The 12,511-nt window shown below is 39.5% G+C and overlaps 1 long non-coding RNA gene across 1 annotated transcript in view; it reads right to left on the bottom strand.

Moving 5' to 3' along the window:
- The window catches only part of LOC136793460 (uncharacterized), a 274,292-nt gene extending 262,070 nt beyond the window's left edge, over positions 1-12,222 (bottom strand). Inside the window, exon 1 of the long non-coding RNA XR_010838724.1 lies at positions 12,139-12,222. This is a non-coding gene — a long non-coding RNA (uncharacterized lncRNA). The remainder of the gene's footprint in view (positions 1-12,138) is intronic.
- Between the last annotated feature and the right edge of the window lie 289 nt (positions 12,223-12,511).

Genomic DNA, 12,511 nt, shown 5'->3' with positions numbered 1-12,511 from the left:
TTGTTGAGGATTTTTGCATCTATGTTCATCAGTGATATTGGCCTGTAGTTTTCTTTTTTTGTAATATCTTTGTCTGGTTTTGGTATCAGGGTGATGGTGGTCTCGTAGAATGAGTTTGGGAGTATTCCTCCGTCTGCTATATTTTGGAAGAGTTTGAGAAGGATAGGTGTTATCTCTTCTCTAAATGTTTGATAGATTTTGCCTGTGAAGCCATCTTGTCCTGGGCTTTTGTTGGTTGGAAGACTTTTAATCACAGTTTCAATTTCAGTGCTTGTGACTGGTCTGTTTTTATTTTCTATTTCTTCCTGGTTCAGTCTCAGAAGGTTGTGTTTTTCTAAGAATTTGTACATTTCTTCCAGATGGTCCATATTATTGGCCTATAGTTGTTTGTAGTAATCTTTGTGTATCTGCAGTGTCAGTTGTTACTTCTCCTTTTTCATTTCTAATTCTGTTGATTTGAGTCTTCTCTTGTTTTTTCTTGATGAGCCTGGCTAATGGTTTATCAATTTTGTTTATCTTCTCAAAGAACCAGCTTTTAGTTTTATTGACCTTTGCTATCATTTCCTTCATTTCTTTTTCATTTATTTCTGATCTGATGTTTATCATTTCTTTCCTTCTGCTCACTTTGGCATTTTTTTCTTCTTCTTTCTCTAATTTCTTTAGGTGTAAGTTTAGATTATTTGAGATGGTTCTTGTTTCTTGAGGTAGGTTTGTATTGCGATAAACTTCCCTCTTAGAACTGCTTTTGCTGCATCCCATAGGTTTTGGGTCATCCTGTTTTCATTGTCATTTGTTTCCAGGTATTTTTTGATTTCTTCAGTGATCTCTTGGTTATTAAGAAATGTATTTTTTAGCCTCCATGTGTTTGTATATTTTACAGATTTTTTTCCTATAATTGATATCTAGTCTCATATATGTGATACGATTTCAATTTTCTTAAATTTACCAAGGCTTCACATGTGACCCAAGATATGATCTATCCAGGAGAATGTTCCATGAGCACGTGAGAAGAAAGTGTATTCTGTTGTTTTTGGATGGGATGTCTTACAAATGTCAATTAAGTCCATCTTGTTTAATGTGTCATTTAAAGCTTGTGTTTCTTTATTTTTATTTTGGATGATTTGTCCATTGGTGAAAGTGGGGTGTTAAAGTCCCCTAGTATGATTATGTTACTGTCGATTTCCCCTTGTATGGCTGTTAGCATTGCCTTATGTATTGAGGTGCTCCTATGTTGTGTGCATAAATATTTACAATTGTTATATCTTCTTCTTGGATTGATCCTTTGATCATTTGATCATTATGTAGTATCTTTCTTTGTCTCTTGTAATAGTCTTTATTTTAAAGTCTATTTTGTCTGATAGGCTAATTACTACTGCAGCTTTCTTCTGATTTCCATTTGCATGGAATATCCTTTTCCATCCCCTCACTTTTAGTCTGTGTGTGTCCCTATGTCTGAAGTGGGTCTCTTGTAGACAGCATTACATATCTTTCTTGACCTCTACCAGTTCATTTGTCATTTCCTATTGTTTGATTATTAGCTTTTCTCTGAATTTATGGAGCTCATCTTTGAGGTCCTGTTTCAGAAATTCCATATTTTCTTTAATTTATTTTATTTGAGAGTGAAGTCTTTGTTCAACATTTTATTCTGCTTTGGGCATATTTCTTGTTATGTATGCTTCAGCTGCCTCATTTGTTGTAATATTTTTCCTCATCTCCATTATAATATCTTAGCATACATGCCCTGCTGATTCATTTTTGATTGTCACTCATCTTTTAATAGGGAGCAATCTTAGGTTGAGAATATACTGTGAAGAGAAGTGCTGGAATAGTGAGCTTGGATAACCAGAAACTTAATTTTTTTCTAAGAAACGTTTCTCCCCAATATTCTACCCTGTGGATATGTATGCGTTATGAGGAAGCAATAAATCTCCATAGGTCACAGACTCTACTTATGATAATTCCATATTCACCTCTCTTTCACTGGCCAAGATGAAAATCCACAGGGTAAATTGCAAAGAAATCAATAAATGTACACCACATTCATGTTCTCTCCCATGGTCCTTTCAGAGTTCATGTCTCTGTTAGTTCCGAGCATTGTTTTTCCAGGGTTTCAGAGAAAAGAAAATTGCTTTGCCAGTTCCTCTGTCCTTTCCCCAACTTAGATTGCAGGATCCTTGTCTCTGTCTACTTTCATCATGAACACTGGCCCAGGTGCTTTTTATTTGCCCAAATTAACTTAAATTTGTTCCGTGGTCTAATAGTTTTCACTTCTACAGTTTTACTCCATATTCCCCAGTGCTATTGCAGGTTTATTTTCACTTTTATAGTTATTCTGACATTTTGATGGTATTAGGAAGATATGGTGAAGTGACATCAAGGATACAATTGTCCATCTTGAGTTAAAAGACTGTCGAATGGATTTGAATATTTTCTTTAAAAATTTGGTTAGCCTAAAAAAAAAAACAAAACAAAACACTTGGGATTCCCTGGTGGCGCAGTGGCTGAGAATCCGCCTGCCGATGCAGGGGACATGGGTTCGTGCCCCGGTCCGGGAAGATCCCACATGCCGCGGAGCGGCTGGGCCCATGAGCCATGGCCGCTGAGCCTGCGCATCCGGAGCCTGTGCTCCGCAACGGGAGAGGCCACAACAGTGAGAGGCCCCTGTACTACAGAAAAAAAAAATTTGGTTAGCCTGACTTATATGAGGAGACTCAGATGATTCCACTTAATGGGCAGGGAAAGTGCATTGATATAACATGAATACTTGACTGTGCACAACTTCTCAGGGAAATCATGGATGGTCTTTTATCCGAGAAGTTGGCTTCTCTGCTATCCAAAAGAAAGGACATCAGAACAGCCAAAATACCTGCTGTGGAAACGTTTCCTTCACTCGTCTTTGAAATCTCTATTCTATGCTGACTTTCATAAGGAGTATAAAATCATCCATACTCGGTCACCTGGGAAGCTGTGACGTTAACTGCCAAGGGCCTGCATGACACAAAAGCTGAAACCAAAGGGCAAGAAGAGGCTCCATGCGGACAAACAAGCATGGGCACTGTGAACCCCATCCCAGGCATATATCGTGAATTTGTGAGAGGGAATGTGGAGCACCACAGGTGGCATTTCCTCTGGCCCTTAGTTTTTAGGATGTTCCCTGAAAATTCTCAGCAGAGGAAATGGCAGGAGTGATGAGCCTGTTTCCAAACCTCTTTCCAACAACCTTCAGACTTGATGCATTCAGACTGCACTTAAAAATATCAATCAACTCACCAGTATTTTTAGAAGCGCTCCAAATAGGTCACCTTTCAAAGAAATCATTGGAGGCAAGCTGAAAAAACAGTATGCAGTCAATAAATTCTTCTATGAATGAGTGAAATGGATGAATGTGTGAGAGAGTGAATGTAAAGCTTACAATCTAAAGAGTCTAAATCTGTAAATGATAAGAAAAGTACATTTCCTGAGGAAACTATTTCATCTCAATTTGAAAATATTAATTTCTGGCCTCAGAGAGTCTATATAATGTATTATCCAATCTGGCCCACTGCTGATCATAAAAATAGTTTTTTCAGACAAAATTCATTGTCAGAAAAAGTAAAAACTGATAACTTGTTCATGCCTTCTGCCTGAGCCCTTGAATCTGTTTGGTTCAAATATGAAGCCCAGGTCCTCTTAGCTTTTACCCAGCGTTATGGCCATTCAAGGAAGTTTCAGCTGCATTAGACTTAGAATCTGTCCATTAAAAGGTGTAAACCCCAGGTGGACTTGAAGGGGACCCCCCCCGAAAAAAACGCTAAAGTACATATTCCGTCATCTTTCACCGAGATGCCTGGTAGAAGCCAAGATTTACGTCCTCAGACAAAAGGCAAATCTATGGCTTCTGTATATGGTAGAGTTTGATTCTTTCATTGGAAGTTAATAAAAACTTTATAGAGAATTTAAAACAACAACAATGACAAGTGTCTGGACCTTAAGTATACTTCTTGACTAGAAGATTCTTAAGGGCTATTATGGAAATTAAGGATGTTGTGAACAAACATCAAAAACTTTTATCTCAATATCTATTATGGGAACTTCCATCATTTCCTATAAGCCACACCTTAAGGTGTCCCTCACACTACATTATGGAATGGATGCTTTATGGCTTTGATACTGGGGGAATATTGGTAAGTATAAAAATATTCTATAAACTACATAAGGTTATGCAAATATTAGTTATCCTTGTTGCTAGTGTTCTTAGATGTACTTAGATGTCAATAGTGGAATTAAAGTCATCTAGAGGAGAATTGGAGTCCCTTTGCCCCAACCCTTCTCACAGATTAGCCATAACAAAACATCTTTGAGGGGAATATTGTGTTAACTACATATCTCTTTCTTTTTAAACTTTCAGCTTGTTTGTGTCCTCTGAAAATCTACAAGTTGAAGCCCTAGTGCCTAATGTGGTGGTTTGTGGAGGTGGAGCCTTTCAGAGGTAATTATGTCACATGTGTGGAGCCCTTATAAGAGACATGAGAGTGAAAACTATCTCTCCTGCATATGAAGGTTCAGCAAGAAGGCATCTGTATACAAACCAGAAAGAGGGTCGTCACCATGAACCAACTCATATGGCACCTTGACCTTGGAGTTCTCAGCATCCAGAACTGTAAGGAGTTAAGTATCTGTTGTTTAAACCACCCAGTCTATGATGTTTGTTACGGCAACCCAAACTAAGACACAGCTCAAAAAAAATTGGGGGATGCTTTAGCTTAAGTTCTTCCTTTCATTACAACTGAAGTAATGAGAATTCAGTGATAAAATGATGGACAGGGTAACTAAATTCGTTAACCCATCTCTATCTGTACCTTAGGAATGATAATATTGACCCCTTACTTCTTTCCAGTTATCCTGTCAAGAACAACAGAGAGATTAAATCAATTTAAGACATTTAACACCTAACACAATTTGTCCCTCTTCCCATTTCTTAGTAAGCATGGAGGATAAGGAATTGATGAGAACATCACACAAATGTTTAAACATGCTAGAGTAGACCTTGCTCTGGTGTGGCATGGGCCAAAGTCCACTGCAGAAAATATTTGATTGAAAAGTTTTACACATCAAAATATTTTTCAGTGTCAAACTTGGGGCCAGCAGCAATTGACACACTATCCTTAACAAAACTAAAACTTGGCACAGTCCCTTAAAGTTCATTATTAGAAGATTAGGACTTCCCTGGTGGCCAGTGGTTAAGACTCACACTCCCAATGCAGGGGTTCAGCTTCAATTCCTGGTCAGGGAACTAGATCCTGCATGCCACAATGATGAGCCTGCATGCCACAACTAAAAAAGATCCCGCAGACCACAACTAAAGATCCCACATGCCACAACTAAAGATCCCACATGTGGCAATGAAGATCCTGCATGCTGCAACTAAGACCCAGTGCAGCCACATAAATAAGTAAATATTTTTTTAAAAAAAAGATTAAAGAATCATGCTACCTAACGTTTCATACAAAGAAAAAAAATCTTAAAATGTGTTCCTCCAGTCTATATGCAAATGGCAAAGATATAAATCTCATTAAAAATCCCTACTATTCTTTTATTAAAAGCTCAACATTCCACCCCACAATAAAAACACCCAACAGGGCTTCCCTGTTGGCGCAGTGGTTGAGAGTCCATCTGCCAATGCAGGGGACATGGGTTCCTGCCCCAGTCCGGGAAGATTCCACATGTCGCAGAGCGGCTGGGCCCGTGAGCCATGGCTGCTGAGCCTGCACATCTGGAGCCTGTGCTCCGCAACGGGAGAGGCCACAACAGTGGGAGGCCTTCGTACCACAAAACAAAAACAAAAACAAAAAACACCCAACAAACTTGGAATAGAAGGGAACTTTCTTGGACTGATAAAAAGAATCTAAGAAAAATCCACAGATAACATCATACTTAATGGGAGAAAGAGTGGGTGCTTTCCCCCTAAATCAGGAACAAGCAAATGCAAATGATGTCCACTCTTGCCACATCTATTAAATATTATAATGGAGGTTCTGGACAAGTCAATTTACCAATTGAAAGAAATAAAATGTACACAGACAGGAAAGGAATGAGTAAAATTTTCTCTATTCTCAGATGGCATAATCTGAAAGGAATCTGTTGAAAAAAACTATTGGAACAAATAAGCAAGTTCAGCAAGATTGCAAGGTACAAGATCAATATACAAAAATCACTTGCAATAAACAATCTGAAAATGGAATTAAGAAAACAGTTCCATTGTCAATAAGCATCTAAAGGAATAATATACTTAACTACAAAACATTCTTAAAGAAGATCTAAATAAGTTGAAGAACACCCAATATTCATGGATCAGAAGACCCAACATTGTTAAGATGGCAATACTCCCGAAATTTATCTATAGATTCAATACAGTCTCTATCAGAATCCTAGCTTATTTCCTTGTAGAAAATTACAAGCTGATTATAAAATTCATATGGAATTTCGAGGGGCCCAGAATAGCCAAAACAACTCTAAAAAGAACAAATTAGTCGGACTCACACTTCCTGATTTCAAGACTTACTACAAAGCCATGGTAATCAAGATAGTGTGTTACCAACACAAAGATAGACATGATAGATAAATGGAATAGAACCAAGTGTCCAAAAATACATTCATGCATCTATGTTCAACTGATTTTTAACAAGGGTGTCAAGACTACTGAATGTGGAAAGAATGGTGTTTTCAACAAATTGTTCTGGAAAAACTGGATTCAGAAGAATGTAGTTGAAACCTCACTTCACACTATATGCAAAAAGTAACTCAAAATGGATCAAGTGTAAGAGCTTTCTATGGTCTGAATGTGTTCCTCCAAAATTAACATGTTGAAATCCTAAGTCCCAAATATCATGGTATTAGAAAATAGGAACAAGGAGGTACTTAGGTCATGAGGGTGGAGCCCTCATGAATAGATTAGCACCGTTATAAAAGAGGCTCCAGAAAGATCCTTAACTCTTTTCACCATGTGAGGACACAGCAAGAAGGTGCAGGCTATGAACCAAAGAGAGAGCATTCATGTAGTCATGCTGGCACCGTGATCTTGGACTTTCCAGCCTTTAGAACTGTGAGAAATAAATGTTTATATGCTAGCCACTCTGTGCTATTTTGTTATAGCAAACTGAATAGACTAAGACAGAGCTAAAACTATATATTCTCCGAAGAAAACATACGGTACATCTTCATGATCCTGGGTTTGGCATAGGAGTCTTTTATATAAAACCAAAAGCAGGAGCAGCAACAAAAAAAATAGGTAAAATGGACTTTATCAAAATTTTTGCTTCACAGCAACTCTATCAAGAAGGTGCAAACATAGGACATCCCTGGTGGTCCAGGGGTAAAGAATCTGCCTTCCAATGCAGGGGACGTGGCTCTGATCCCTGGTCAGGGAACTAAGATCCCTCATGCCACGGGGCAACAAAGCCCACGCACCTCAACTAGAGACCCCACGTACTCTGTAACCTGGGCACCACAATTACAGAGCCCATGCACTCTTAAGCCCACACACCACAACTAGAGAGAAAAAAACCTTCATGCCACAACTAGAGAGAAGTCCGCACACCACAACGAAAATCTCACGTGTGAGAACTAAGACCCAAGACATCCAAAAATTAAAATAATAAATGTAAATTTTTTTTTAGAAAGTAGGATAGACTATTCTCTATTTTAAAAAGTGGAGGAGCTTCAAGATCGCGGAAGAGTAAGACATGGAGATCACCTTCCTCCCCACAAATACATCAGAAATACATCTACATGTGGAGCAACTCCTACAGAACACCTACTGAACGCTGGCAGAAGACCTCAGACCTCCCAAAAGGCAAGAAACTCCCCACGTACCTGGGTAGGGTAAAAGAAAAAAGAGAAAACAGAGACAAAAGAACAGGGATGGGACCTGCACCAGTGGAATGAGCTGTGAAGGAGGAAAGGTTTCCACACACTAGGAAGGCCCTTCGCAGGCAGAGACTGTGGGTGGTGGAGGAGGGAAGCTTCAAAGCCACGGAGGAGAGCGCAGCGACAGGGGTGCAGAGGGCAAAGCGGAGAGATTCCTGCACAGAGGATCAGTGGCGACCAGCACTCAGCACAATAGAGGCTTCTCTGCTCACCTGCCGGGACGGGTGGGGGCTGGGAGCTGAGGGTCGGGCTTCAGTCGGGTCCCAGGGAGAGGACTGGATATAGCTGCGTGAACACAGCCTGAAGGGGGCTAGTGCACCACATCTAGCTGGGAGGGAGTCTGGGAAAAGGTCTGGAGCTGCCAAAGAGGCAAGAGACTTTTTCTTGCCTCTTTGTTTGGTGGACTGTGAGGAGAGGGGATTTAGAGCACCGTTAAAGGAGCTCCAGAGACAGGCGAGCCGCGGCTATCAGCACGGACCAGAGAGGTGGGCATGAGATGCTAAGGCTGCTGCTGATGCAACCAAGAAACCTGTGTGTGAACACAGGTCACTCTCCACACCTCCTCTCCTGGGAGCCTGCCACTGCCAAGGTCCCGTGAACCAGGGACAACTTCCCGGGAGAACACACAGCACACCTCACACAGGTCAGAATGGCCATCATCCAAAAATCTACAAACAACAAATGCTGGACAGGGTGTGGAGAAAAGGGAACCCTCCTCTCTGTTGGTGGGAATGTAAATTGATACAGCCACTATGGAGAACAGTATGGAGGTTCCTTAAAAAACTAAAAATAGAATTACCATATGATCCAGCAATCCCACTACGGGGCATATACCCAGAGAAAACCATAATTCAAAAAGACACATGCACCCTAATATTCATTGAAGCACTATTTACAATAGCCAGGTCATGGAAGCAACCTAAATACCCATCGACAGACGAATGGATAAAGAAGATGTGGTACATATATACAATGGAATATTACTCAGCCATAAAAAGGAACGAAATTGAGCCATTTGTTGAGACGTGGATGGATCTAGAGACTGTCATACAGAATGAAGTAAGTCAGAAGGAGAAAAACAAATAACATATATTAACGCATGTATATGGAACCTAGAAAACTGGTACAGATGAACCGGTTTGCAGGGCAAGTTGAGACACAGATGTAGAGGACAAACGCATGGACACCAAGGGGGGAAAACCGCGGTGGGGTGGGGATGGTGGTGTGCTGAATTGGGCGACTGGGATTGACATGTATACACTGATGTGTATAAAATTGATGACTATTAAGAAGCTGCAGTATAAACAAACAAACAAAAGAATTTCCATAATACTAATTGCCTTTTGTTAAGTGCTTCTTATATTCTAGGCACATTGCTTATCACTTTCCGTATAAACTGTTTTATCTCCTTAAGCCCATTTCTTAATCTACAAAATTATTATGTGTTTCATAGGTCTATTGTAAAGGTAACTGAGCTAATCTATATATCTATGGATATATATTCCCCCACCCAAAAAAAAGATAAGGCACAGTGTATTCTACCTGAAATTTAGACCTAATCCTGAGATCTATAGGCTTGTTCTGATTCTATTTAAACCCTTAAAATAATAAATAATAAAATAATTCCATGAATTTGCATATTTCTTTATCTCCAAGTGTCTTTCATACTCAGTATATAATTTGGTTCTTACAATGCCCATATGCAGTACTTAGAGTGAGGATTATTGTTCACCATTTCAGAAACAGGAAGAGGTTAATAGACATACTACAGTAATAAGGCAAGTTTGTGACATAGTGAAGACTAGAACCCAGATCTCCCCCCAGGGCATTTGCATTTTTTATATTGGGGTCATTTATCATAAAGTCTCATATTCTAAAATTTGTGTCATTTAAATGAGCACATTTGGTACAACTCTCTTGTGTGAAACTCATAAAAAGTTTTTGAAATTAAATCCCACTGCTTGGCTTCTGCTCATACAGAACATTTTTTTCTTGTTTTTAAGCCTTCAAAGTTTCTCCACTCTCATCTTGAGGAAGAGTTCTACATTTTCCCCATTGTTTACAATTAGTATGTCATCATACAGCTGGAAGTTTCAGGTGAAGTTAACTGTCAAGTCTACCAACTTCTTAACAATGCCCAGTGTAGCATCTTTGGGGGGTTTGTAAGAAATAATTGTTAACTGCTCAACTTTGAACAATGCACTGAGGCTAATCATGCCTCCTGAGCCTGGACAAACCTCCAGACACAAAGCTGTTAGAAGCATTCTGTAAGTTCCTTTATAAACCATTCAAAAGTTAAAACCCTAGACCCTTAGTAGTCACACCATAGCCCTTTTCTTTAATATGTTTCAAATGGAAAATATTCGAATTTGGAGGGAAAGAATGATTTTACAGTATTTAGTCTGAACCACCTCTAGAAGGAGGCATTCATTGATTCATTCTTTATTTCAACAAATATTTATGGGGTACCTGCTGTACCCTAGGCACTGCTGGACCTGGGATAAAGCATTTAATAATCTTACTGCATGTTACATTAATTAGGGTTCCCTTCCTTTATTCTAAACTTACAGCTTATATTGTTACCAATGTATTGTCATAGGCAAGATGGGACATTTGTCTCAAACCTTACTTTATTTTTTCAATCTGGTATTCACACATACTTTCAAAGTTAATAAGGCAGTGTTGTGGGTTCCCTTTAGTGATCACTCATTAAGGTGTTTTTCTTATATTTCTTCTTTTACTGATCCTTAGTTTTCAAAGGCAAATTCTTGCCTTTGTATTTGACAGCAAGAGCCAAATACAGAGACGCACTTGGGTACTGTGCAATTACAAGAAATAAATATTTAGCGTGAATTTTTAAAAAAGAAAAAGATGTGCTCTGTTTGTTTGGGATCAACCTCAAAGAATCACAGGTGGGAAGAACATTTTTCCAATTGAAGATGAGCACATCATATTTCAATGTTAAGACAAATTTCCTTATAAATCTGTTTAAAGACTATTATGAGATGTTTGGCTAATCAGTCCTCTCCAGAACCTCATCTCCCTTTTTTTCTGCTAACACATGGTTCAGGTCTACCTCGTAACATAAAGGAAAAGGAGAAGGCAGAACTGTTACTTGCTAAATGAAGATTATAATTTTGTGCATAATTCCAGACAGGCACCCAAGGACTATGATGAGGAATTGCTTATACTACAGTCAGCACTTTGGAATCCACTACACACTCTTTATTTTGCTCATCCTCTGATTAAGGATCTTTCAAGAGTGCATCAGAAGCAGAGTTACTGAAGAGGTCTTCTACTAGTCACAATCTTTCCGAAACAGAGAAATGTATTCCCACCAGCTTAGTCCCCAACTCCTGCCTCTGTCTCTTTGCCCACAGTAACTCCTGCTGTTCAGTCTTCGAAGGGCCTCATTTGACTGTTAGGATACCTCCCTACACTAAGGTACAGAATCCACAAATGTTTCCTTTTTTTACCTTAACCCAGATCTTTCCTGACACCCTTTTACTAGTACTTAACATAACTTCCTTAGCTGTCTTCCATATACAGGAAAGATATTTATCACCCACTATCAAAAAAGAATGCTTTGAATAGGAACAGTTTCTCTAGAATCGAGAATGTCATAACTGGAATGGGCCTTAGAAATGGTCTGTACAGAAAAAAAAAAACAAAAAAAAAAAAAAACAGCCCCAGAAAGTTGAAGTGACTTGCCCAAAGTCAGGCAGCTTCTAAGGTGTCCACTCTCTCATTAGGTCCTCCTTTTAACCAATTTGAGAAATGACACATTAGGGATGCATTCAGTCGTTATAAGGCTGACTGAAGTTAAGTACTCTCATAAGAACTCATTCTTTATCCTAAATATTACTGTTTTCTAAATGGCAGGGAAACAAGCTCCAACTAAAGATAGATGTCTTAATAAAGTGGTAACAATATCATGTCACTCTGAGTTACCCAAAGACCTGGACAAAATCCTGCTCAGTACCAACTCTGATACATTTGCCCTCAAAGCAAGCATCAAGCAAAAGACCATATGGATAATTTCTAAAAGTCAGTGATCTGGAAGTAATAAACCCTGAGTTTTCTATCCATCTCTGTCTCTAATTAATTGTGTGACCTTTAGTCAATTCACTTCATTGCTTTAGTCAACAATTTTCTCATTTATAAAATATAGGAACCAATTTATGTTTGGAGAAGCAAAAATAGCTAGCAATGCTAACATTTATTGAAACTTACCATGAGCCAGGCACTATTATAAGCATATCCATGGACGTTTCTGCAGAGCTGGAACTCCCAGCTCGGGGTCTCTTCCCTCTGCCGTCACGGAACTGCCCGAAGACTGAGGGGAGGGTGGCCTCACTGAGCCTGCCGGCTCTGGAGGGGCCCTGGCCGCCGAAGGCGTGACAGTTGTGGGAATGGTGGGCCGGAATCATCGTACCTAGGGAAGAAGAGGAAGATGCGGGACAGTAAGACATGGAGATCACCTTCCTCCCCACAGATACATCAGAAATACATCTACACGTGGAACTGCTCCTATAGAACACCCACTGAAGGCTGGCAGAAGACCTCAGACTTCCCAAAAGGCAAGAAACTCCCCATGTACCTGGGT

The sequence above is a fragment of the Kogia breviceps genome, chromosome X, assembly GCF_026419965.1.
Source record: "Kogia breviceps isolate mKogBre1 chromosome X, mKogBre1 haplotype 1, whole genome shotgun sequence".
NCBI lineage: Eukaryota > Metazoa > Chordata > Mammalia > Artiodactyla > Physeteridae > Kogia > Kogia breviceps.
The sequence above is the reverse complement of the archived record's forward strand: the minus strand, read 5'-3'. Positions and strand labels throughout refer to the sequence as shown.